Source organism: Phyllostomus discolor, chromosome 7 (assembly GCF_004126475.2).
Source record: "Phyllostomus discolor isolate MPI-MPIP mPhyDis1 chromosome 7, mPhyDis1.pri.v3, whole genome shotgun sequence".
NCBI classification, from domain to species: domain Eukaryota; kingdom Metazoa; phylum Chordata; class Mammalia; order Chiroptera; family Phyllostomidae; genus Phyllostomus; species Phyllostomus discolor.
In genome coordinates this window covers 32,233,629-32,256,513 of record NC_040909.2, presented here as the reverse complement: position 1 = coordinate 32,256,513, position 22,885 = coordinate 32,233,629, and the positions used below count along the sequence as shown (strand labels likewise).

Genomic DNA, 22,885 nt, shown 5'->3' with positions numbered 1-22,885 from the left:
CTATAATTGAATTATCAGATAGCCTTCCTAGCTTTGTGTCATCCACAAATGTGGCAAATATGCCTACTCTTGCTTCACTGGAGTCATTTGTTAAAAATCAATACCAAACATGACTGAAGATCCTATGGCAGGATCCATGGAAGTCTTCCTCCATGGTGAATGAATGGATCTGGCTTTGGGATGCTCTCACCCCCTGCTGTTATCCAGCTTTCATTTCTCCATATTTACTATAAGGGTCTTTTTAGAGCTCTTGAAGAAAATAATGTACATTGGTTATTATCTTATTTTCCTGATACAAAAGTATAGTGTCCCATCAAAACAGAAATGTTTGTTGAACTTTACTTGATTTGTCTTTTTCTGATGAGCCACTAGCAACCTCTTCCTTGATCATTCTAACTTGGGGTAATCTACAAATTCCTCAGGCTTTGTTTCTTCTCCCTTCAAGAATGGAGACCATTCAGTTTCCTGGGCTCTGGGTATTGTTTTCTGTCTATTGTTTACTAAGTATCAGCTCTATTCTGGAAAGTTATATGTAAGTATAGAGGTAAATGTAGAGGGGGACTTAATTTTTTTTCTTCCAGAGTTCATGGGAGGATTGGAGAAGAAAAATATTAAGCCCCCTCTATGTCCACCTTTATCCCTACATATAACTTCCCATATCAGGAAACTGAGACTCTCAATGCTTAAATGACCTCCCAAACAACACATTGCAGCAGTGTCTATATCACTCTTCTAACCTAGGACCATCAGGTTCCAAAACTACACCACCGTGCATTGCATGCTCTGTGTTTACCCAAACTTGAGGACAGATTCATGATCTCATGTGCATAGTCTTTCAGGGCCTTTGGGTGTGGCTTATCTGCTTCTGGACACCTGAACTTGTGGGTACTGAGAGCTGCTATTATACTTCAGCAGTTCTTTTTGTTTGTGAATTTAAGGCTCTCTTCACCAGTAAGCACATGCTCTGGTGTGGAGGGCCGATTAGGGCTGCTGAATGCATGCAGCTCTGGAGGAGGTGGTACCCATGGAGTGGGCATCCCAAGCCTGGGGCTATGATTGCAGCCAAGGAGGAGGCAGAGCTGTGGCCTCTGGAGTCTGTCCTTCTCTCCCTACCCAGCTAGTGCTGTGGGACCCAGAGGCCTTCCCATCCTTCCTTCTCCCTGTCACACACCTCTTTCTCCTTCTATCTATGTTCATTCTATTGTGTAGGTGAATGACAAAGGCCACTACTGCTTAGTTGTAATGTCAGGAGGGTTTTTCCTCTAACTGACTCAGTGACTGAAATTATTCACAATTCTCCTGTAAGTGGGTGCAACCCAGTTTCAAATTCATAGCTGTTTCCAGAGCCCCAGCATATTTTACTGCAGAAAGGACAGATGCCTGCTCAAGTGTCTGATGAAAACACTTAAGCTTTATTGTTATTTGACATTCATTAGGGAACCATCTTCCGTAGGCAAAACACAAGACATTTCTTTAGACAGGAGGCATAAAAGGACTAATGGTGGGTCATAGGCCAGATGGTATGGAAACAAGACGAACTGAGCCCTGGAGCCATACCAGCTTGGTCCTGCATTGCCTTTGAGAATGGAGAGGGGTGTGGGGAAGAAAGAAACAGAAAATCCCAGGGCACCAGTGAGACTGCCATTGCACAAACATGGAGCCCTACACAATGTGAGTACCATTGTCCTCTATCCCCTAACACCCTTTCCCAGCTAAGATTCAGAAGAAGTGCTTATTGATTTAATAATCAGGAGAAAAGGACTGAAGTTTACTAGAGACCAGTTATAGTCAGCAAACTCCTTGGATTCTCACAGTACCCCAAAGAAGAATGCTACTGTTCCAGCTTATGGGGCAGGGCAGCGAGGCCAAGAGAAGGAATGTCACCAAGGACAGTCAGCTCATCAGTAATGCTGCTGGTATTGGAACCCATGTCTGTTCAAGGCCACATTCATTTCCCTACACCTGTAGGATTCTTAATCTAAATACTCATTCTTACCTCCTTCTGGAGCAGAATTTGGAGAGAACATGGAGGAAAAAAGAGCAAGAACTCATGACTAGAGGGCGGGGAAATAGAATCTGAAGTTGCCCTCTTTTTGCTATAGGAGTCAGAGATTCTTCCTGTTTCTGAACTGACTCTTGAGGTGTTGATGGGGGCAAACGAGAATGTGAGGAGGCAGAGAGAGGAAGAAGCTGTCTGCAAGCATCAGTTCAGCACCCAAGTGAGCAGTCATTCCTCCCCAGCTTCCACTTAGATGAAGGAAGAAGAAGTAAGATTGGCTTGCCACAGGGTGTTTTTCAATTAGATATATGGATGGAGGACTTTACAGTGAGGATTCCTTCTGATTAAATGTCACTGGCTCCTTTAATCACATCTCTTTGGGAAGTTGTTCTTGCTACACCAAATGAGGTCATGCAATTTTGCAATAGGAAAATACCTATTAATCAGCCTGACGTAATTTTGGGTCAATTTGGCTTGAAGGTAAAGGCTTTTCCTGCAAGACTTCTCCAGACATATCCATGCAGAGATGCTAACATTTTCTGCATTGACCTACATATTTTTTAACCATCTCTACTTAGTTGTTACTGCCTACTTATTCTTTTGACCTGAACTTTCCCCTCCCTTTCCCCTACCTTACCCAGTACATCCCAAGTTTACTATATGCCCTTAAATGAAAGAAATTTCCTTGATGTTCAGAAATTCATTTCAAGTTTCTGAGGCCATGCTCCTTCCTTTATTGGGAAGAAGTGAAGGAAAACGCCCTCTCTGACACCCTTCCAGAGAGAAGGCTGCTCTATTCTAAGACTCATTAAACTCCATCTGGTGGGTATGTCTTGACGAGTTTTTTCTACAGGAAAGTTTTACCTTAATGCCAGTTTCCAGTGTTTTGGGGGTGCAAGCCCCAAAATAAAATGTGGGAATCACCTCCTGTTCTCTGTCCATAAAGCCATGCTGTCAAATTCAGAAAATAAGCAAAGCAGATGTGCATGAACCCACAACCTCAGCATGGTTTCATTTTAATGCTAACTGTCCTATTTGGAGCAAGAGTAATTAGAAAATCAGCAGCAAGTTACGGGAAAAAAATTGCTGAGCTTTATAATTACTTGGGGTAGAGAGAGAATCTGGGATCCATTTACTGAAGGTCTCATTAAGTTCTCTATTAGGAGAATCAAGCTGTAGCAGTCAGAGCCTTGGAAGAAGGGGAGGAGGCAGCTGTGAAGGAAGGAAGCCAGGGATGGGGCCTGTGGTCACCTTCACTTGCCATAGGAAGCCTGAGGTTCTTTGCATCTTTCCTGTGTCCTGCTAACTTGGTTACTTTCATGCCCTGCTTGGCTAGAAACTGAGGGGAAGTTTCCAGGTAGGTGTTCTCATCTAGTCTTCTCCTTTTGTCCACCCCTCCCTGTTCTTCTCATTAGTTTTCCCTCCACAGTCCTCACTAATAGATTCTGCCTCATTTCCCCTCCCCCCGCCATTTATGTATATGTTTTCTGGAATTGGACATCTGTATTGCTCATTTTGCCCTCAGGGATGCCTTTCCACATATATCTTGTTATAGGTTGACTCATGTTCTCCCTTCCCCCGCAACCCCTGCCTGCCGACACACAAAAAGATACGTTGAAGCCCTAACCTCTAGTACCTCAGAGTGTGACCTTTTTGGAAATAGAGTCACTGCAGACATAATGTTAAGTGAGGAAGGACATACTCGATTAGGGTGAACCCTAATCCAATATGACTGACATCCTTGCAAAAAAGAGATATAGAGACACAGATGCACCATGGGAGAATGCCAAGTGAGGAGGGAGGCAGAGACTGAAGGGCTGCAGTTGTAAGCCAAGGAACACCAAGGGTTTCCAGCCACAGAAGGAAGAGGTGAGAAAAGATTCTCCCACAGACTTCAGAGGTAGTATGGCCCTGCTGACAGCTTGACCCTCAGCTTCCAAACTCCAGAACTGTGATAATACATTTCTATTGTTTTCAGCTACCCTACTTGTGGTATTTTGTTATAGTGGTCCTAGAACACTACTACACATCCCCTTAGCAAAGAGCCAGCAGAGGACTTGTTTGGGAAGGGCTCTGGGTTAGGTGCTGTCGGGAGACAGGATAAGCCAGGTAAAGCTTTTGCCCTTTAAGCAACTCTCAGTTTTGTGGGGAAGTCTGACAATGATCATTTATATTCATTCATGGAAGGTGTAAACATACCTTGTAACAGAGGGCCAAGCAAACTAAGTGTGAGGGAGGTCTAGGAGGGCTTTGGGGAGAAATGAAGATTTGACCTAAGCTTTGAAGATACATGGACTTTATTAGGAAAATGACAATAAAAGGATAACATTAGGAAGTGGCATAGCTCATACAAAGGACAGGAGTCTGGGAGGAACAGAGCATGTATAGAAAATGGCAAGTGGGCTGCTGTGGTAGGTGGGTAGGGTAAGATGTGACATAGATTTAAGCAGGAAAAGTGAACAAGGTAAGGGCAGTAGGGACTTAGAGCACAGTACCCATCTGCTTGTATAGTATGGGATCTGGGAAAGCCATTAATGGCTATAAGGATCTTCATGATCATCTTCCCAGAGAGTAACAGAGAAGCATGGGACACATGGGTGCTGTATAGATCTCTGGGGATAGGGGGGCAAGTCAAGCAGAATAAACCTGAAGGTGAGCTTAGGATCTGCACTGCAGATCTTTGCTGCCTCATCACTTGGCCAACACCAGAGGAAGAAGGCCTTCACCATAATCTGGAAATCTCTCACTACCCAGTTTCTCACCCAAGCCATGATTTCACACTGGGTGTTGGCTTAGGGCAGGACCACCTAGTCCCTGCAGAGAGAGGCCTGGGTTCTTGCCTTTTTGACGAGTCTCTCCCTCCCTTCTAGCACTCTGTTGTACCCACCTTCAGGCTAGCAACTAAGTTGTGGTCTTGTCTGTCCCACACCTTCCTGACACTTTGGAATTCCTCATTTAGTGATCTCACTGCTCATTTCTCTGTAGCTGCCTTGCCTACCTCTTTTGTCCAAAGGGCTACCCCACTTATTCTTAGCTTTGTGTCATATGTTTTCTTTCAGGGGCCAGCCTAACTAATGTTTGTTTGTTTGTTTGTTTTCTTATTTATCCTCACTCAAAGATATGTTTATTGATTTTTATTTGTGTGTGTGTGTGTGTGTGTGTGTGTGTGAGAGAGAGAGAGAGAGAGAGAGAGAGAGAGACATCAATTAGTTGCCTCCTGTACCTGTCCTAAACAGGGATTGAACCCGCTGTGCGCCCTGACTGGAAACCAAACCCATGGCATTTTGGTGTATAGGGTGATACTCCAACCAACTGAACAACCTGGCCAGGGCTAACTACATTTTATTGATTCAATCATTCATTTTTTAGTACCTAATAAGATATACTTACTATGACAAGAACCGAGGATACAATGGTAAACACAACAGGTGTCCCAGTTTGTGTCTAGCTTGTAGTCCATATGGACACAGAAGAGTCCATCGTCACCTGCATAATTAAGAATTGTGGTAAGTGCTGAGAAGGGAAAGAGTAGGCAACTGTGAAAAGGAATGATGTGGAAGGTTGACTTAGCCTAGAGTTTTGGGGAAGGAAGTGAAGCATGGGAGGGAGAGGTATGAGAATGTAGGTAGATATAGGAATGCAGAACTTTGGGCCATAAAATTAAGGGCTATGCTCTCAAAATATTGGGAAATCATTTAAAGGTTTTACAGGACTGACTAAAGAGTTTCCTGATGGAGTCAGAAGGGAAGCCAGAAGCAGTCAGGAAGTTATAGCAGTAGTCCATCTCAGGGGCCGGAGGTGGCTACAGAGATGGAGTAAGTGAATGAGATGGAAGTGAGTTTTGTAGGTAGAGTCAACGGGACTTGTATATGAGTTGATGGGCAGGACCCTGGTGGTGAAGGAGGATCAAAGGATTTTAACTTAAACAGTAACTTAGATAGGGAATGCTAGGGGAGGATTGGGTTTGGAGAAGGAAGTTTAGAGTTGAGTGTTGGACATGGGGATTTTGAGATTTCTGAGAAAATTCTAAGTGCAGATGTGAAGTATGCAGTTGAATATATGAGTCTGCAACTCTAAGAAGATATCTGGGTTGATTAGAGATTGTGTATAAAGTGAGGAGAATAGAAAGATCCTTAGAGACAGGTGGGAGGAGCAAGGAGAAACAGGTAGGGGGTAGAGTACAGCAAGGCTCTAAGGAACTCCAACACTTAGAGCTTGGATAGAAGAAGAGGAGTTGACAAAGGGTATTGAGAAGCAGAAGCCAGAGAGGTAGAAGGTCAACTAGAAGAGTGTTCTGCTATGAAATTAGAGGGAAGAAATTGTTTTAAGAAGGAGGGAGCATCAATAGTGTCAAATATTGCTGAAAAGCCAAGACAAATGAGAACTTCAAATGTCATAGGATCTGGCAATACGGCCACTTGCATTGACCTTCACAAGAGCTGTTTCTTCTACTGCTGCTTCACCATTCTTCTTTTCATCCTTACTAATATTTATTGAGGCTTACTGTATACCCAGCATGTATACATGCATTAACTTATTAATCATAACGATTCTTAGGTTGGTATTATTATTATTATTATTATTATTATTACAATTGCATAGAGAAGGAAATAGACTCATAAAGATTATATGTCTTGCTGTAGATTTTATATCCTTGTTTCACAAGGCTTTCTCATAGTCTCCTGTTATGGAATTAGAGAAGTTCATAGCTGAGCAGGAACTTAGAAATGAGAGTCTTCTCTCAGTTTTTAATGGAAAAACTGACTCAGAGGTGGGAAGAAGTCATACTTATCATTACTTCTTATGCTTATGCTAGGGACCATGTGATGTAGTCCTCTGAGAAATCTGAGATTTCTCCAAAGAGGAAACCAGGACTCTGAAGAGGAAAGCCCATGTCCAAGTTGTAATGCTAATAAGCAGTGGAGTCTGATTTGAACCCAGGACTTTCAGACTCCTAAGCTTCTTTCAACATTCTATGCCACATGACCTTCCCAGGTCATGGCAGAACTGGGACTAGAACCAGGGTCTCAGCTCCTGACCTCTCCAATACAGACAGGACTATTGAAGTCCCACTCCATCTGCATTTTAATGCAGGCAGTTTAAGGCCCTATCTACACTATTCCTTCAACATGTGGAACCCTTCTGTAGTGTGAGAATGTCACATACATGAACAGACCTTTAATTTAGTCTGATTTGGACCTGAATTTCCTGCTCTAGCTTAGTTGATGGAGCTCTCAGATGTTCCATCCCACTGTGTTGGGTCTCATCTGTAAGTTGTACTCACTCCTCTCAGCCTATCTGCCTTCCGCCTTCCTCAATTCTGGTTTAGACAATTCCTCATTATACTCATGTTTGCTTAAGATCATCCTTAAGTTCTTTTTATCTCTATTCTGAGCATCTTAAAAAAATCTTCCCAGAACTTCGATTGGTTGTTGTTTGATGCTGTTTTCAAAAGCAGCTTTACTAAGTCTTTTTTAAGCCTTTTCAGTCCTGTTCAGTTAGAGCCAAGAATTCATCCAGCCATCCCATTTCTGATTTGAGGTCAATCACTGTGTACACTTAGACTCTTAACTTATATGTTTCTTTACTCTTGGCTTATTCACTCTATTTGCCTCAGAAATATACACTTCACTTTTTTTAGTAGAAAAATATATGTTTAATATCATTATGGTAAGCATTTTTTTTGAGAATCACAATAACTTCTAGGCAGCCTAGGTGCCTATGATATCTTGACTGGCTCTAATGTCACTTGGGCCTCCTGTGGAGGAGGTGTTGGGGTCAGAATCCTGTGTGTGGACATTCTTTGTGAACTCTCCCTTGTTTTCCTCTGTCATTTCTCTTACTCTTCTCTTTTCAGGTTTCACTCCTTTCCTGTTCTCCCAAGGTTCAACTCTGCTCCTCTAGCCCCTCCTCCTCCTCATTGACCCTTTCTAGTATTACCCAAATGAGGTGACACTGTGGGGGTGTGGTGAGCTCAGCCTTAGTGCTACTGTTACCCTGGTTGGAAGAATGGGCAGATAAGGCCTGAATCTGTGACTAATTCTTTCCTGTACTCTCTACCCCTATACCTAGGTGCTGCCAATGTGAGGATTCATTTCTTTCTGAAACCTCTTTCTGACCTTCTTGAGGCTAAAAGAAATTGCATATTAACCCCAATTTGGTTCTACTTCTTGCCAGTTAATATGCTGTCCTTATTATGTTGGTAATACCCATCCCTTCCTTACCTGGATTTGTCACTAAGAATTTGCATTAACTTGACAAGAAACAGTGTAGGGACCAAATTTGCTTCTCCCTAATTCTTGGATGGCAGTGTGGGGAGTGCATAATGAAGTTTTATTTTATCAAGCCATATAATTAAATGAAGTCCATGTGAATACAATGACATTGATTCAAATATCACATATGTGGGTGCCAAGCTTGTGCTAGAGACTGAGGACTCAGTGAAAATGGAGATCCAGTCTCAGTATTCAAGAAGCCCAGAATCTACTAAAAAACAAAATAAAACACCCCACAAAACTGGTGGAATCCCAGTAAGACTAGCACTGAGGCTCAGCTATACCTGCCCATTGGGCTAGGAGAACCTTTTCCACTCAAGCCCTCTCCTCTGATTTTCATGTGACTCAAAAGCCCAGAACTTGAATCTTGTCCACATTACGATTTAGACATGTGCACACATGTTTGTTTGGGCTCCAGAGAAGGCCAGGTGTGGACAATAGGCCCCTGTGCAAGAAGAGTGACCAGGATAGGTATTGGGCCCAGCAGCCTGAGTGTGGCAGGGGGCAAACTGTTCGGGTATATGTGAGGCTGTATCTGAACTTACCCCAATCCACACTCGGAGGTGCCATGGGGAGGGGAGGCCTGAGCAGCAAAATGGAAAACTATGTTGTCTCCTCATCATAGAATGAAATAATGTTGTAAGTGATATGAATGATGTATAACTTAAAAACTAGGAGACAAACACACAAATCTACACAATGAGCTTGGTGAGCAGTGATTTTATCAAGGCCAGGGAGGTGAAACAGGTCCATGACAAAAGAAGAGGCAATCAAGTTCCTGATATCAGTGTCAGGTACATGTTGTTTCTGCAAAAACCTCTGGGGTTTTCAGTTTTTATATGAAACTAAAGTTGAAAAGAAGGCCACTAGTATGACTTGAACATGCATTTAATGAGAGTATGTATATTTGTACCTCCTAATCTAGCACCACAGTTGACCAACTTAAGTTCATGGAAAAAAGAAAATTGATATCAGAAATTTGCAGTTAGCTTATATATAGCATAAGAGGAAAAATATCTTCTCATCAGCAAAACACTATTGAAGACATGTATATTTTAAAATACATTTTGCCATTTGGCAAAATACATTTGCCATTTTAAAATGGGCAAATGACTGCACACTTTTTAGGTTGCTCGTTTATCTATTGTGCAAACCTGTCACATCAGTAGGAAAAATCTCTATAGAAAGGAAAAAGAAAAACTGGACTTAGGGGCCCAAATACATATCCCCCTTGCCATGCTAATCCCCACCCCCAAAACCAGTGCTTAGGACTCAAGAACAACAAGAGTTTTCTCTAGTTGGAAAGTGTAAGCTCAGGAAATGATGAGGCCAGTAATGGGGTTTCACAGGTAGAGCCGCTTATGCCTCAGAGGTCAAGAAGGGACATCTGAGTGGTCACACTGTGGCAGGCATGCTTGGCTAAGAAGAGTGGACTACAGAGGAAAAGGCAGCAGATAGAACTATACACAAGACAGCTATTTCCCTATCCACAGGGCCTTCCAAAGAGACATAGGAAAGAAGAAGGTCAGACATGGCCTTTCATTTGGTTAGTTGGGGCTATTGATTTGGCAGATCATGGGTCACAGTGTTAAAGTGGCCTCAGCCAGGATGTGCAAGTGATAGGCCTCAGGAACACTCAGGTTGCATAAATATGTGAGAAAAATAATTGCACCATCATAATAGCTTAATAATAATTAATAACTTAAGACATGAGAGGTCCAAGCCAGCTCATGAGTAAATGTCCAACAAGTAGATAATATAGTCAGGGCTGAGAGGAGGGAGAAGGCCCAGCAGGCTGGTGTGATAAGGTTTGATAGAGGATGGATGAGGTGGGGTCTGCAGTTTGGGAGACTGGTGATGTGAGGGGATGAGGAAAGGTAGTATTTGATGAAAAGAGAGGGAATTTCCAGTTTCAACCTTGATGTTTGGAAGCTTGGAAGTCATCACTCCCATCCTATGGGAAAAGAAAAGGCTAGACAAATTAAAAATCAACAATTCTTCTTGGATTCATTAGAAAACTGTGGTTGCAGGGTAAACCATGATTCTGATATCTGGAGAGACAGAAGCACAGGGAGAGGTGAGGGGAGGGACAGAGAGAGTGAGAGAGAGAGAGATAGATAGAGAGAGAGAGAGAGAGAGAGAGAGAGAGAGAGAGAGAGAGAGAGAGAGGCCAGTAGGAGACCATTCTGCATGGTGTGGGCCCAGCTCCCACTTGGTGATGCACAGGACCCACGCCCACAGATAGGTTCTCCCATGGGGAATCAGGCTTGCAATATGCCTAGGCCACTTTGAGTCTTACTCTTGCTAAAAACTCCCTCACCCTGAATTGAGGACATTTACTGCAAAGTAACTTCCTAAAATCCATGCTAAACCTTCCAAGGATGAGTATAATCGGTTCAACCACTTTTGCCTTTTCATTTGCAAATATCCCTCTTCTGTGATGTGATTAGCGGCATTGGCTCCTTTGTTTTCTGTAACCACCTAAAGGGAACTGGTGCATAGTAAATGAGGACCACCATGTAATGTGCTGAGAAACCCAATGAAGGCCTGTCGTGGCAGAGGCCAGGCTTTGGCTCCCCTTGAGAGAAAAGCCATGCTGTCTCTTTTCCTCCACCAGACATGGTAGTTAATGTGAATGTCTCATTTCATCCATAATGACGTGGATACTGTGGGCCAGTGTCTGTATCACAGAGCAAAATTTGCCATTGGAACCATAAATTAGTGGGAACATTTAAATGGTAATTTGTGTGAATTGCAGGAGGTGAGTGTCACTAGTGACAGTGACAGACCCCAGTGGACTGTTTTAGGGAGTAATCTACATTTTTATAGGCTTTCACTACAGTAATCCCAACATATCACATAGTGAAGATCCTAGAAAGATCTCTTCTGGTTATGTTAGGGGGGCAGAAATCACCATCCCTGTGGACCATGTCAGAGTCTTTATAGCAAAGACCTGTTCTCTGGGAGAAAAAACTTTGCTGGAGTACAATACTGAAATTTTTTCCTAGTCAGAGAAAGTTTGGGGGTGGGCGGGGGTCAGGAATTTTCCTCTGGACTTCCTGTCTCACCTCAGGGAGAAAAAAGCCACAAAGTCAACAGGGGGCAGCCTGAAGGAAATAGATTTGCAACACTGCATCAGGAAAGGGTGTGGGGGAAGAGATATTGACCTAAGTAATTTAGGAAACGAATGAACACTATAGACCTGTAGACTAAAGACATAGGAATACACAGAAACATAGTACTGCAGCTGGTAATGTCATTCTCCATGGGAGTACAGGTTAATCATTTTGAAACCACTGTATATGTATACTGGGATTGAAAAATGAAGTAAATGGATGGTGAATGGTGGGAGTCAGGTTTCTCACTAATGGAGTGGTAGGTCATAGATAAGCAAGGGAGAGAGTTGAATAATCCACGTGCATTGGATTAGAGTTGGACACATTGGTCTAGAAGCTCATGTTGAGCTTAAGGTAGATGCAAATGAATATACACAGAAGTATTTTTCAATGTGTATATATAAATGGGTTAGTATACATATATATTTCCTTGTTCTGTCAGCCAAGAGGGCCAAGGCACAATGATACTTCAGCAGCAATGATACGTTAAGCCCAGCCTTGGTCTCTAATATCATTTTCTGATTAAAGGGACCAAGGTCCTAGAGCAGTGGTTCATTCTAGGTCTGGAGAGCAGGGAATATGCAAGATGAGCCTGGAGAATCATGAAAGTAAGGAAGTGTTTATCACACAGTGAGAGGGTAGGTCTATGGTATGACCATAGAGGCCCTGCTCACTCTCTTCCTCTCTCATTGTCCAGAGATCTACATTTCAGATGAAATAACTTGCAATGCAAGAGCAAACTGAGCAAGAAAATAAATAAAGTAATATTGGATCATAACCCAAAACAAGAAAATAAATATCCACATGTCCATAGTGATATAAATAATTACTAAATAAATAAATAAATGGTAGCAAAAAGATAAACCTTCTATGTAGAAGAATTTCAAATAATTCATGTGGCTACTCCATCCTCAGGGAGGTGAGCCATGATGCCCCACTCCTTAGGGTAGGTTGTGCATAGTCACTTCCTTCCAAAGAGCATAGAATGGGGAGGGTGACAGAAGGGTAACACTTCACAGTGGAAAAGCCTGACAACACTACTGCTGCCAGGTGATTAGGTCAGAATCAGCATTGACAAGTCACATTGCTAGCTTGTATTTGTGATGTGATGTGGCAAGAATGGTACTTTATCTCTGCAAAGATCTTCTTCCCCCAAACACCAGAAGCCCTGTCTAATCATGAGAAAAATATCCGGCAAATCTAAAGTGGAGGACACTCTATAAAATACCTCGTGGTTTGATGTTAAGGTCATCAAAAACCAGGGCAGCCTGGAAAATCTGTCATCATCTATAGGACTCTAAGGAAACATGATGACTAATTGTAAGGTATCCTGGATGATTTCCTGGAACAGAAAAATGACATTAGATAAAAATTTAAGATATCTAAATAAAATATGGACTTCATTTAATGATAATGTATCAGTATTAGTTTATTAGTTGTGACAAGTATCTATGTTAATTTAAGATGTTAATGGAACTAGAGTGTGGGGTAGGTATATGGGAACTCTGGACTCTACCTTTTCTGTAAATCTAGAACTATTATAAAATAATAAATTAAAAAAAAAAAAAAAAAAAAATAAATAAATTAATAAAAAGGGAATTTTTTTAAAGGATGGGAGGTAAAAGAAAGTATGTTGAGGGAAGGTGTTCAGTCCTAGAGATGCTGGTCAGAGGTTGAAGCAGAGATGTGGGAGTGTCCCCAAAGAGAGGCAGAGATCTGGCTGTTGGAACCAGTCACAACCAAGGGATCTCTGTGTAACAGGGCCAGGATCCTCAGGTTCAGCCCTGCAAGCAGCTGGGAGAAATTCAGTGGGACTTTTATACTCCATGTAATGAGTGTCAACTTGCCAGCCACTGTATAAACAGTAACTCATTGAATCCTCCAACAACTCTGTGAGGCAATTCTCCTTCTCTTTGTGCAGATGAGGAAATTACAATTCAGAGAGGTTGTGTGTCTTGGTGGCTACAGCAGAGATAGCATGGCTGGAGTTTAATCTCAGCTCTGACTAAATCCATGCTCTTCATGCTACCTAACTGCTTCCATTTACTGAGCACAAACCATCATGTGTACATCTCAAGGCCCCATGACAAGCACTTTAAATACATCATCACATAAAATTCTCAGTTTGAGTAGTAGGTTCTATTATTATCCCAATTTTACAGACCAGATAATAAGCTTAGAGGTTTAGTTAAAGTCCCACAATAGGAAGTGGTGGTAAAGATACTGAAACACAAATCCTGGCATTTCTTGAGCCCCAATGGTAAACCATTAGCCTGTACCACTTTCCATGGTAATGATTGGAGTGGTTTTCACTGCATTGCATGTGACCTAGTGGGCCTCTCTCTGCCCCACATTCCCTAAGACTGGGAGTAGTCACAGTGACTGAATGATCATAGAGGCCATGCTCACTCTCTTCCTCTCTCATTGCCCAGAGATCTACATTTCACACTGGAAGGCTGGTCTACAGAGGTCATTGCTAGAGTTGACATCAAGGCACTCTTCTGCCTCAGCTTAGCAAAGGAACAGCACTGTTACCCACTGACAGCAGCAGACCATGTCAATGGATCCTGTGATCAAGTTTTCTAGCAGCATCTCAATTCAATCAAATAGCACATTTTATTGTGGCTTCAGGTACTCGGACTGTGGCCTACAGTGTAAATGAGGTCTGTGACATACAGGGTGAAAGCTACTGGTGGTGGTCTCTGATAAACAGGTGAGCTGCTAGCTGCAGGCCATTTAGAATTACCAGTCATGCTTGGGCTGCTTAGCAATGTAGGATGAAGGGAGCAGATTCAATAGCAAAAGGACATATCAAGAGTGCCAAAGACTCAAAACCCTTGAGAATGAAGTCTAGGGTCTTCTTTGGCCATGTACCTTAGTGGGCTTTAGAAGACAGCTAGAACTGGTATCCTAGATAGAAGGGCCAAGGGAAGATGCCTCTGGAAAAAATAACATCTTTGACATGGTCAGAGCATCAGGAAGTAGTTAACTCTGGCAATGGTCTTCTGGGATGGTTTCTGTTGACTTTGTCCAAAGAGTCAGTGGGCAACTTCCAAGGCTGTGATGAGCAAAGGGTTAGTCCTATTCTATGACTCTGTAGTGTGGTAATGGCAATGTACTTCTAGGTTGCAATAGATGCATTATATCCTGGAGATATCACCACTTGGGGAATGCTCCTGAATAGAAATTTGGGGATTATAGTGAGCTATGGCAACAGCCACACTTAATATGGGGATTTGCTTGTATTTTTCAATTTTGTGGGGCAGAACTGGTAAAGTGGTATTCTTATGTATACTGTTAAATGCCTGGATTTTTGAAGAAATGAAACACATGAGAAACTGAATGGGAAGAAGGCAGGGAAGGAAATATCCCTACTTCCAGGAGAAGGTGGTGCAGGTCACAGACAGTAAGAAGAACCCCAGAAGTGGCTCTGAGAGTGACCTTTTTGGCTGGGGTGAGCTGAAAGGAATGCAAGTTGTGGAAGGAAGATTTTTGCACATATTTTGGAATTTTTTTATGAAAATAGGGGATAGGAAATTAATGTTTTTACAATTGGATTTTTCTGTACCAACAAGGGATAGACTTGGAAGAAAGAGAAGGAAAACAATGTTAAATTTTATGGGCCAGTTTGGGGCTGTATTTTGTAAGCACTGTGTTCTTTGGACTACATAGTTATCATCTGCTGCATATTGTTTAACACTGTCTGGCAAGCTTGGTTGGATGACATAGCTGGGCATTATTTAAGATGGGAAATAGGATAGCACTGACTTCTTGGCCTACTGCCTGATGGTATACTTGAGGTTCCTTGGCATGACTGGCAAATTGGAGGGACTCTTCTGCCAGATAGCTCTGTGTAATGGAGACTGACGAGCCTCCTGTGTGAACTCACCCTGGTGGGAGAGGGAGCCAGGCACAGTTCATGTGTCCAGAACAAAAGCTTTAGTTGTTGGCAGACTCTTCATGTTTTCTCCTAGTCCAGTTCTCGTTGGACTCATCTGTTCTTCCAAAACACTTTTGTTGAGGAATTAATATTTACCAGTCACTGTGTTATATGTGGAATTGCAACAGTGAACAGGGAAGGGATAACAAGTGTTTATAGCCTACAGACAGTAGGGTGACTGTAAGTTTTGAAGGAGCTGGCACTCTAAACAGTCTGGCAGACATTGGAGCATAAGCAGTTCACTTTCTATGTAACCAGGTGTCAAGTGGAGAGTGGCCTCCCATCATTTGGAGCTGACCACTTTGACACTTTGCCAACCTGAGGGCTCTGAGATATTGGTAGTTCTTTCAGGGGAAGTATGAGGGGGATATTATATCCAACAAAGCAGAAATCTTTGGGTCTAGAAGAGCAGGAAAAGTCCATAGTGCCTGCTGGGGCAGTGACAGAGACCATCATGATCAGCAGAGATGAAAGTGGAAACAAGGGCCCAGCACAGCAGTGATGGGGAAAATATAGATTCTGTGAGGCCCTGTGGAGCAGTGATGAAGAGCCAGGATGAACAGTGGAGGAAGAACAGTGCTAGAGGGAGAATACCTCTTTCAGAGTACATTCATGAAATTCCCCTGAGCCACTGAGAGATATTGGAGAGATTTTTCAGTACAGAGATCTGGTTTTTGCTGCTAATATAACCTCAGCCATACTTATAGGCTGTTGAGTTCTGGGGAAACTTAATTACAATAATTATAATGAGGATATCAACAGCAGCACTACCCTCCTCCACTACCACCACCACCACCACCACCACCACCATCAGCATAATCTCTTCTATTATTGAATGCTTGCCAGAGGCCAGGAACTGTTCTATGAGCTTCAGATATTGCTGCTAATTCTTAGAAGGATTACAAAGAACTTCCACTTTGGGCTAAGATTTACCCTGCTCTCTGAAATAACCAAAAAATGGAAAAAAATATATGAAACAATAGTGTTCAAGATATGGATATCAGGCAATAAAGGAAAATGATCCCTGAAAGTTGAGCAATGAACAAGGTAAGCCTATGACTGCCCCAGCTTTTTGGCCATGGTACATAGAAGGGGAACCCAGGCAGAGCCCAGCAGACCCCCTGAACTAAGGAGGCTGAGGGTCTACAGAGACCAGGGTAATTCAAGTTCTGAAGTTGAGAGAACAGTCCAAAGTGCAGTTTAGAGATCTGTAGATAGTCTCTATCAACTACTGATCGGGACATGTGTGTAAGGAAAATAACTAAGGTCAGGAAAAGAACCACCCTAAAGAGTTAAAGTTAACAGTGCTCAGAGTTCATACAGGACTGAGAATATGCCTGTTCCCAAGTGTCAGGCTGAGAAATATCATAATACACATGGCATTGCTTATAGATTTCAGAAGGATCTTTCTTTAGGAGTAAAAATTAGTTCTAGATGGCTATGGTTCCCACTTAACAAATCTTTAAAATGAGATATGAAAGTATCAATTTCTAAATAACTAAATTGCATCCTAAAACAAATCTAAATAATATTTATAGGATTACAAAAATATCCAACTCCCCAAAAGGTAAAATCACAATGTCTGGCTTCAAATAAAAAATTACCAGACATACAAAGAAGCAGGAAAATACAAACTATAAGGAGGGGAAAATTTCATTAACTGGAACCAATTCAAAATGAACACAGATAAGGATAAAAATGATTAAATATGAATAGTCTTTAATATTTAGAAATATTAAATATTTAGAGACAGAAAATATTAAAAAGATTAAATTGAACCAAAGATGAAAGCTCTAATGTGTGAGGATGGAAAATCCACCAATGGAATTAAGGAGAGATTGGACATTGAGGAAAAAAGATCAATGAGCTTGAAGACTATACATGATCTAAAGTGAAACACAGAGGCTAGTGAAACATGACGCTATTGATACATACTACATATGAATCTCAGAATAATCATACTGAGTGAACAATATCACACACACATATGAGTATATACTGTGTGATTTCATTCATATGAAATTTTTCAAAATGCAAAATGATCTACAATAATAGAAAGCAGACCAGCAGTTGCTTAAGGAGGGGAAGAGCAAGCTAGGGTGGGAGGGAAAGGGGGAGAGGAAACCTTTGGAAGTAATGTAGTATATATTCTTTATGTTAATTTGGTAGTCTCAGCAGAGTATAGATATGTCAAAACTTATCAAATTGTATACTTTAAATATTTGAAATTTATTCTATTTTAATTATATCTCAATAAAACTGTCAAAAAGCATTAGAAGAGATTAACACACCTATTTTAAAAATGCAAAGACAGATGTACAGGGAAGTTAAGTGACTTACCTAAGACCACATAGTTCATAAGATAGTGATCCAGGTTTCTTAATTCTCTATGCCTTTCAGTGGCATCTGATGATGGCAGTGTCAAATCTAATATTCCTTGAACATGCTTTTTGAAAGGATTTTATTTTTTAAAGTCTCTAAAATAAAAAAGTGAACATTTGTTGATGGATCCTCTCTAATATATACAGTACTTACCACCACCTTATATATTATCAATATATTCATATGTAAAATGTCAGTCTTGCCACTCTTTCCTGGCCAGTATAAAGTAAGCTCTTGAGAGCAGGGATATTGTTCTGTACACTATTTCTATTGAGTATCTCTTATATACCACCTCTGGACCTCTTTGTCACTTATTCTGGCTGTCACTTTGATAACCAAATATGCACAAATTCTATTGGGCTTTAGATACATAAGCTGTCAGTGCCTGGCCTCGGGCCTGCGTCTGGTGGCTCTTGCCTTATGCCCCAGAGGTTTACTGTTGGTGCTGCTGCAAGACTCCATTCAAGTAGCACATGCTACTTGGAAGTGCAGGTTTCCCTCATGGGATGAACCTTTGCTAAAGGGAAGTGATATCCGGTACATAGATTCTGCTTCCTTTAATCTCCTGATGGGTGGTTGCTACAGTGTGTCTTAGGGATGGTGCTGCAGGATCAAGCAGCAGACTCGTTTAGTGCTAGAAAGTATCACAGGCCTCTCTCTGCTTTCCTTCCTTCCCAGTTTTACTCCCTTTGACCCTCACTCCTACCTGCTTGGATCAAATTCCCCAATTAAGTAAAACACATAAGCCTCTTGCCTCAGGCTCAGTCTCTGCTTTAAGAGTTGATACCAGCAGTGATCCCAGAAAGCAGTCCCCTGGGTGGCATTTTGGAGCTGTGTTATTCACCAGTCGGATGGGAATAAGAATCTCTATGCCAGTGGTATGTGGGGTAGTAACAACTTCTGGGAGACAGTGGCATTATAATGATTAAAGTTTTCACCTAGGTTTACTTGGAGTGAAGTGCAGGTAGAAAATGAAGTGTGATATGTGGTGACTGTGGCTCTTGAATAGTATGGGACAATGATAATTATAGGGGTTGTAGGCTAGGCTGGCTTTCCCACGGAGCAATGAGAGCTGGTGGTATGGCTTTGCCCATGATTATTACTTACACTGAGCTCGCCAGGATTGGCTGGTAAAGTGACAGGTGTGTAGTACCCCAGCAGCTCCCAATCATGCAACACAAAACCCAACCCTCCTCTCCAACACCTCCCTCCTGATCCTGCCCAGCTTTGGGGTTTGCTGCTCTCAACCTCCTTATTTACATATTCCTTCTGTGGTGATGAGCCTGGCTGGCTTTCCTGGAGATATGTGCAGACCATGATGGGCTTCTGTGATGTAGAAAGTTCCTCCTTTTGGCAGCTTTCTCACTGCAGTCGATGTCAAACCAACCCATGTTGTTTTCCACTGTCCTTGTACTTTCCATTGTGTGGAAGAAGCCTGTTTTTCTTGGTTTATGTCTGTTTATAGCTAAGGTACTTTAGACATATTTTATTTATTTTTTTAATCCTCACCTGAGGACATTTTAAAATTGCTTTTAGAGAGAGGAAGGGAGAGATACATAAATGTGGGAGAGAAACATCGATTGGTTGCCTCCTATATGCACCCATTCTGGGGACTGAACCTGCAACCCAGGTATGTGCCATGACTGGCAATCAAACCTGCGACCTTTTGGTTATGGGATGATGCTTCAATCAACTAAGTCACACCAGCCAGGGAAAAACTTTTATATATTTTTATACTCCACTAATAAAAGTTTTGTGAAGCTAAAGTCCTATACACAGACAGACTCTGCTGTATATTTTCTCATCCTCCAAGTTTAAATGATCACAAGTAGAAAGCTAAGAGGTATCCCACTTACAAGTGAAATGTAGGGTTTATGAGACTCACAAAAGGATAACATAGACTTTTGTGCAGACTAGATAGTGTAGTGACTGTGCACTCTTCTTTGACCAGTTCTCCTTAAGTGCAGAAATGTAAGCACCGATTGAGCATCTTTCTTGTATTGGAGGCAGCAAGGCAAAAGGTATGATATTAGCCCTCAAGGATCCCATAGTCCAATAGAGAGGGATTGAGAGATTTATGAAAATAGAAAAACAATAGAACTGTGTATGAATCACCAGACAGGGGACAAATGAAGACCTCAATGAATACCATACTGAGGCAGTGATGCTGAAGCAAGGTTTTGAAGGCAGACAAAGCCGAAAGCAAATTGCTAGCGATGAGAATGGGATATGACAGTCACAGGAAACAGCATTATGTCTGCTGGAAAATACAAGTAGATGGTTAAAATGTCAGTGGGAAGAGTGAAAGGAAACAGAGCTAGAGAAATAGCCAAGGCTGGGCCAAAGATTGTCTTGTGTTCCTGAAGAACAGACTTTATTCTCTAGGCCAGTGCTTGTCAAAGTGTGGTTCCCAGACCAGCCATATCAGTGTCTCTGGAGAACTGGTTAGAAATGTAGATTCTTAGGTCCCTCCCCTGAAGCTGGATGAAGAACTCTAGGGGTGAGGCTGGCAATTTTAATTTGAACAAGCTCCCTAGGTGATTCTGCTGCACCCAGAAGTTAGAACCTCTGCTTTCAAGAATAAGAAGCCATAGTAGGTTTCTAAGCATTGAGAATCTGGAGCTTTAAAAAGATCTCTCTTAAAGAAATGGAAGTAGCATTGGGAAACTTCCAACTGTCCAGATAAGAGATGATGAAGATCTACGCAGGACAGACATGGAAGGAATGGAGAGAAGAAGAGAGAGTGGAGAGGTGGAAAAGGTAGACGTGGAGGCCGACAGGACATAGGAGGTGAGGGACAGCATCTGAGCCAGGGGGCCTTTGCTGTGGTGACCAGGGTTGTGTGAAGATGGCCCAGTATGCTCATGCCAGCTAACAGAGTGGGAGGCACTCTCCAGTGCACCTCAGCATCCACAAGATGTGTGTTCCCCTTGTCTTCATGGTGAAGAAGCAAGAACTCTTTCTCAGCCATCAGAACTACTGACATAAAGATAGCTAATTATTTTACGTAAGAGAAAACTTCTCAAAACCACCCTTACTATTGAAAAGAAAGTTTAGGGGTGTCTAACCCTGGCCCTTGGGCTACATGTGGCCCAGGATGACTATGGCTGTGGCCCAACACAAAATTATGAATTTACTTAAAACCTTTTGTTTGTTCATCAGTTTTCATTATTGTCTGTGTATTTAATGTTTGGCCCAAAAGGTTGGGCACCCCTCACTGTAAAGCATGTGCATGCACCCTGTGCATGTTTGTGAGTGTGTGTGGGTGTACATAAACTTATTCTAGGGAATGCTGTGGTGCCATACTTCTCTTTTGACTTCTGGTTGTTTTGTGTCTTGGGTGGCTGTATTTGTATATGATAGGAGATGGGATGAGATGAGTTATGTAGCTATCAGTACTTCATTACTTCCAGATCGATATTGTCTTAGCCTCTGTGTGTTTGGACATCAGCAAACAACACACAGAAGAATGTCTGAGAAACTTTTTATGGCTGGGGGTGGGGAAGTTACTTCCAGATTTAACATTTCTTATGAGAATGTCCTAAAATCCAGGTTGTAAACCAGAGTGTGGTTATGCTACTTTATTGTCCCAAAATTGGGGGCATTGACAGTCAAATTAACACATTGTTTTGTTTCTACCAAATGCCCTATTGTGGGTTGAATTTTATCCCCTTAATAGATATGTTCAAGCCTCAACCCCAGTACTTGGGAATGTGACCCTATTGGAAAATAGGGTCTTTGCAGATACAGTCAAGTTAAGATGAGGTCATACTTGATTAAGGTTGGCCCTAATTCAATGACTGTTGTCTTTATAAGACAAAGGAAATTTGGGCATGGGTACAGAACACAGGAAGGATATTATGTGTTTATAGTGGCAAAAATTGGAGCAATGTGTCTACAAGCTGAGGAATGCCAAGGATTACAACCACCAGAAGCTAGGAAGAGATAATGAAGGATTATCTCCTAGAGACTTTGGAGAGATCCCTGATATCAGATTTCTGGAGCCCAGAACTGATGACAATAAATTTCTGTTGTTTTAAATCATCCAAATTTGTGGTAATTTATTATGGCAGCCCAAGAAACTAATATATGCTTCAAGTGTTTAGTAGATTTAAGATCCACAATTCCAACAAAAAATGGAAATATAAGAAAAAAAACGGCAACAAAAGACACACAACCAGAGACTATTTGAAACATATTTATATGAGACAGACTTTGTAATCAGAGGAATTTGGAAGATGGAAGAGAAACCTCCTTTGTGTGAAATATAAAGAAAATGGATAATGCAATTTTTATCAAACTGTCTGCAAGTGATATAAAACTTCTTTCTAAGCTAGAAGGGAAAATTTCCCATAACTTTTAAGGAAAATAAGGACAGCCAGATAATCTTCCTGTTCTGTGACAGCTTATCACCAAATGAGAGGTAGAGAATAATAGGAAAGACAGAAATGATGTAAAATGGGCCCCAGACATTGAACATTGCTGGATTAACTCCAGCAGCATTTGTGTATGTTGTCATGTCAATAAAATTACTGAAATTGAAACTTGAAATTGAGCAGAGTGTGAAAGAAAGAAGATATTTCTCAAGGGACAAGGCAGTAAATATTCACATTAAGGGGAGGTGATATCATGGAAAGTTTCTGTGGTTTGTGATGCCACTGAAGTCCAACAAAGGGGTATAATTTTATTGTTTTCCTCTGTGGCATTTCTGCAGAAGTGAGCATTTGGTTATAATGAAATTGAGCTCCTGAGAAGTGAAATCGAAGTTCAGAGAGATGTCAATAGGTTGAAGTGCACATTCATTTCTTCACAAACCTTGTGGGGCTGCTTTCTCTCAATTAGAAACTCTGGGCTTATTTAATTCACCAGCAAGAACTGGATATGAAGAATAGGCTCTAGGTTTTCCATTCTTGGACAAGGGGAAATCTGAAACTGAATATGGCTTAGGTCAGCTTTGCAGTGTAGCTGGAAATCCACCTGTCTGCTCTCCTTTCTTGCTCATCAGTGGGATGATTCCTTGCCATCTCCACAATCCATAGAGCCCTCACTACATGCCCCCTGCAGCCTCTCTCTTCCTCTGCTATCTTATGCAAAGGTCGGGGTGCACTATTCCCTTGGCTGACTCTGAGATGTTGTAGGTCAGTTTGTTACCTTGTTTAGCCAAGAAAGCCCT

At 41.8% G+C, this 22,885-nt stretch overlaps 1 long non-coding RNA gene across 1 annotated transcript in view; it reads left to right on the top strand.

Annotated features, from left to right (window-relative positions):
* Positions 1–649: 649 nt before the first annotated feature.
* LOC118501602 overlaps positions 650–22,885 on the top strand; it is an 88,777-nt gene continuing 66,541 nt past the window's right edge. Inside the window, exon 1 of the long non-coding RNA XR_004904226.1 lies at positions 650–2,821. This is a non-coding gene — a long non-coding RNA (uncharacterized LOC118501602). The remainder of the gene's footprint in view (positions 2,822–22,885) is intronic.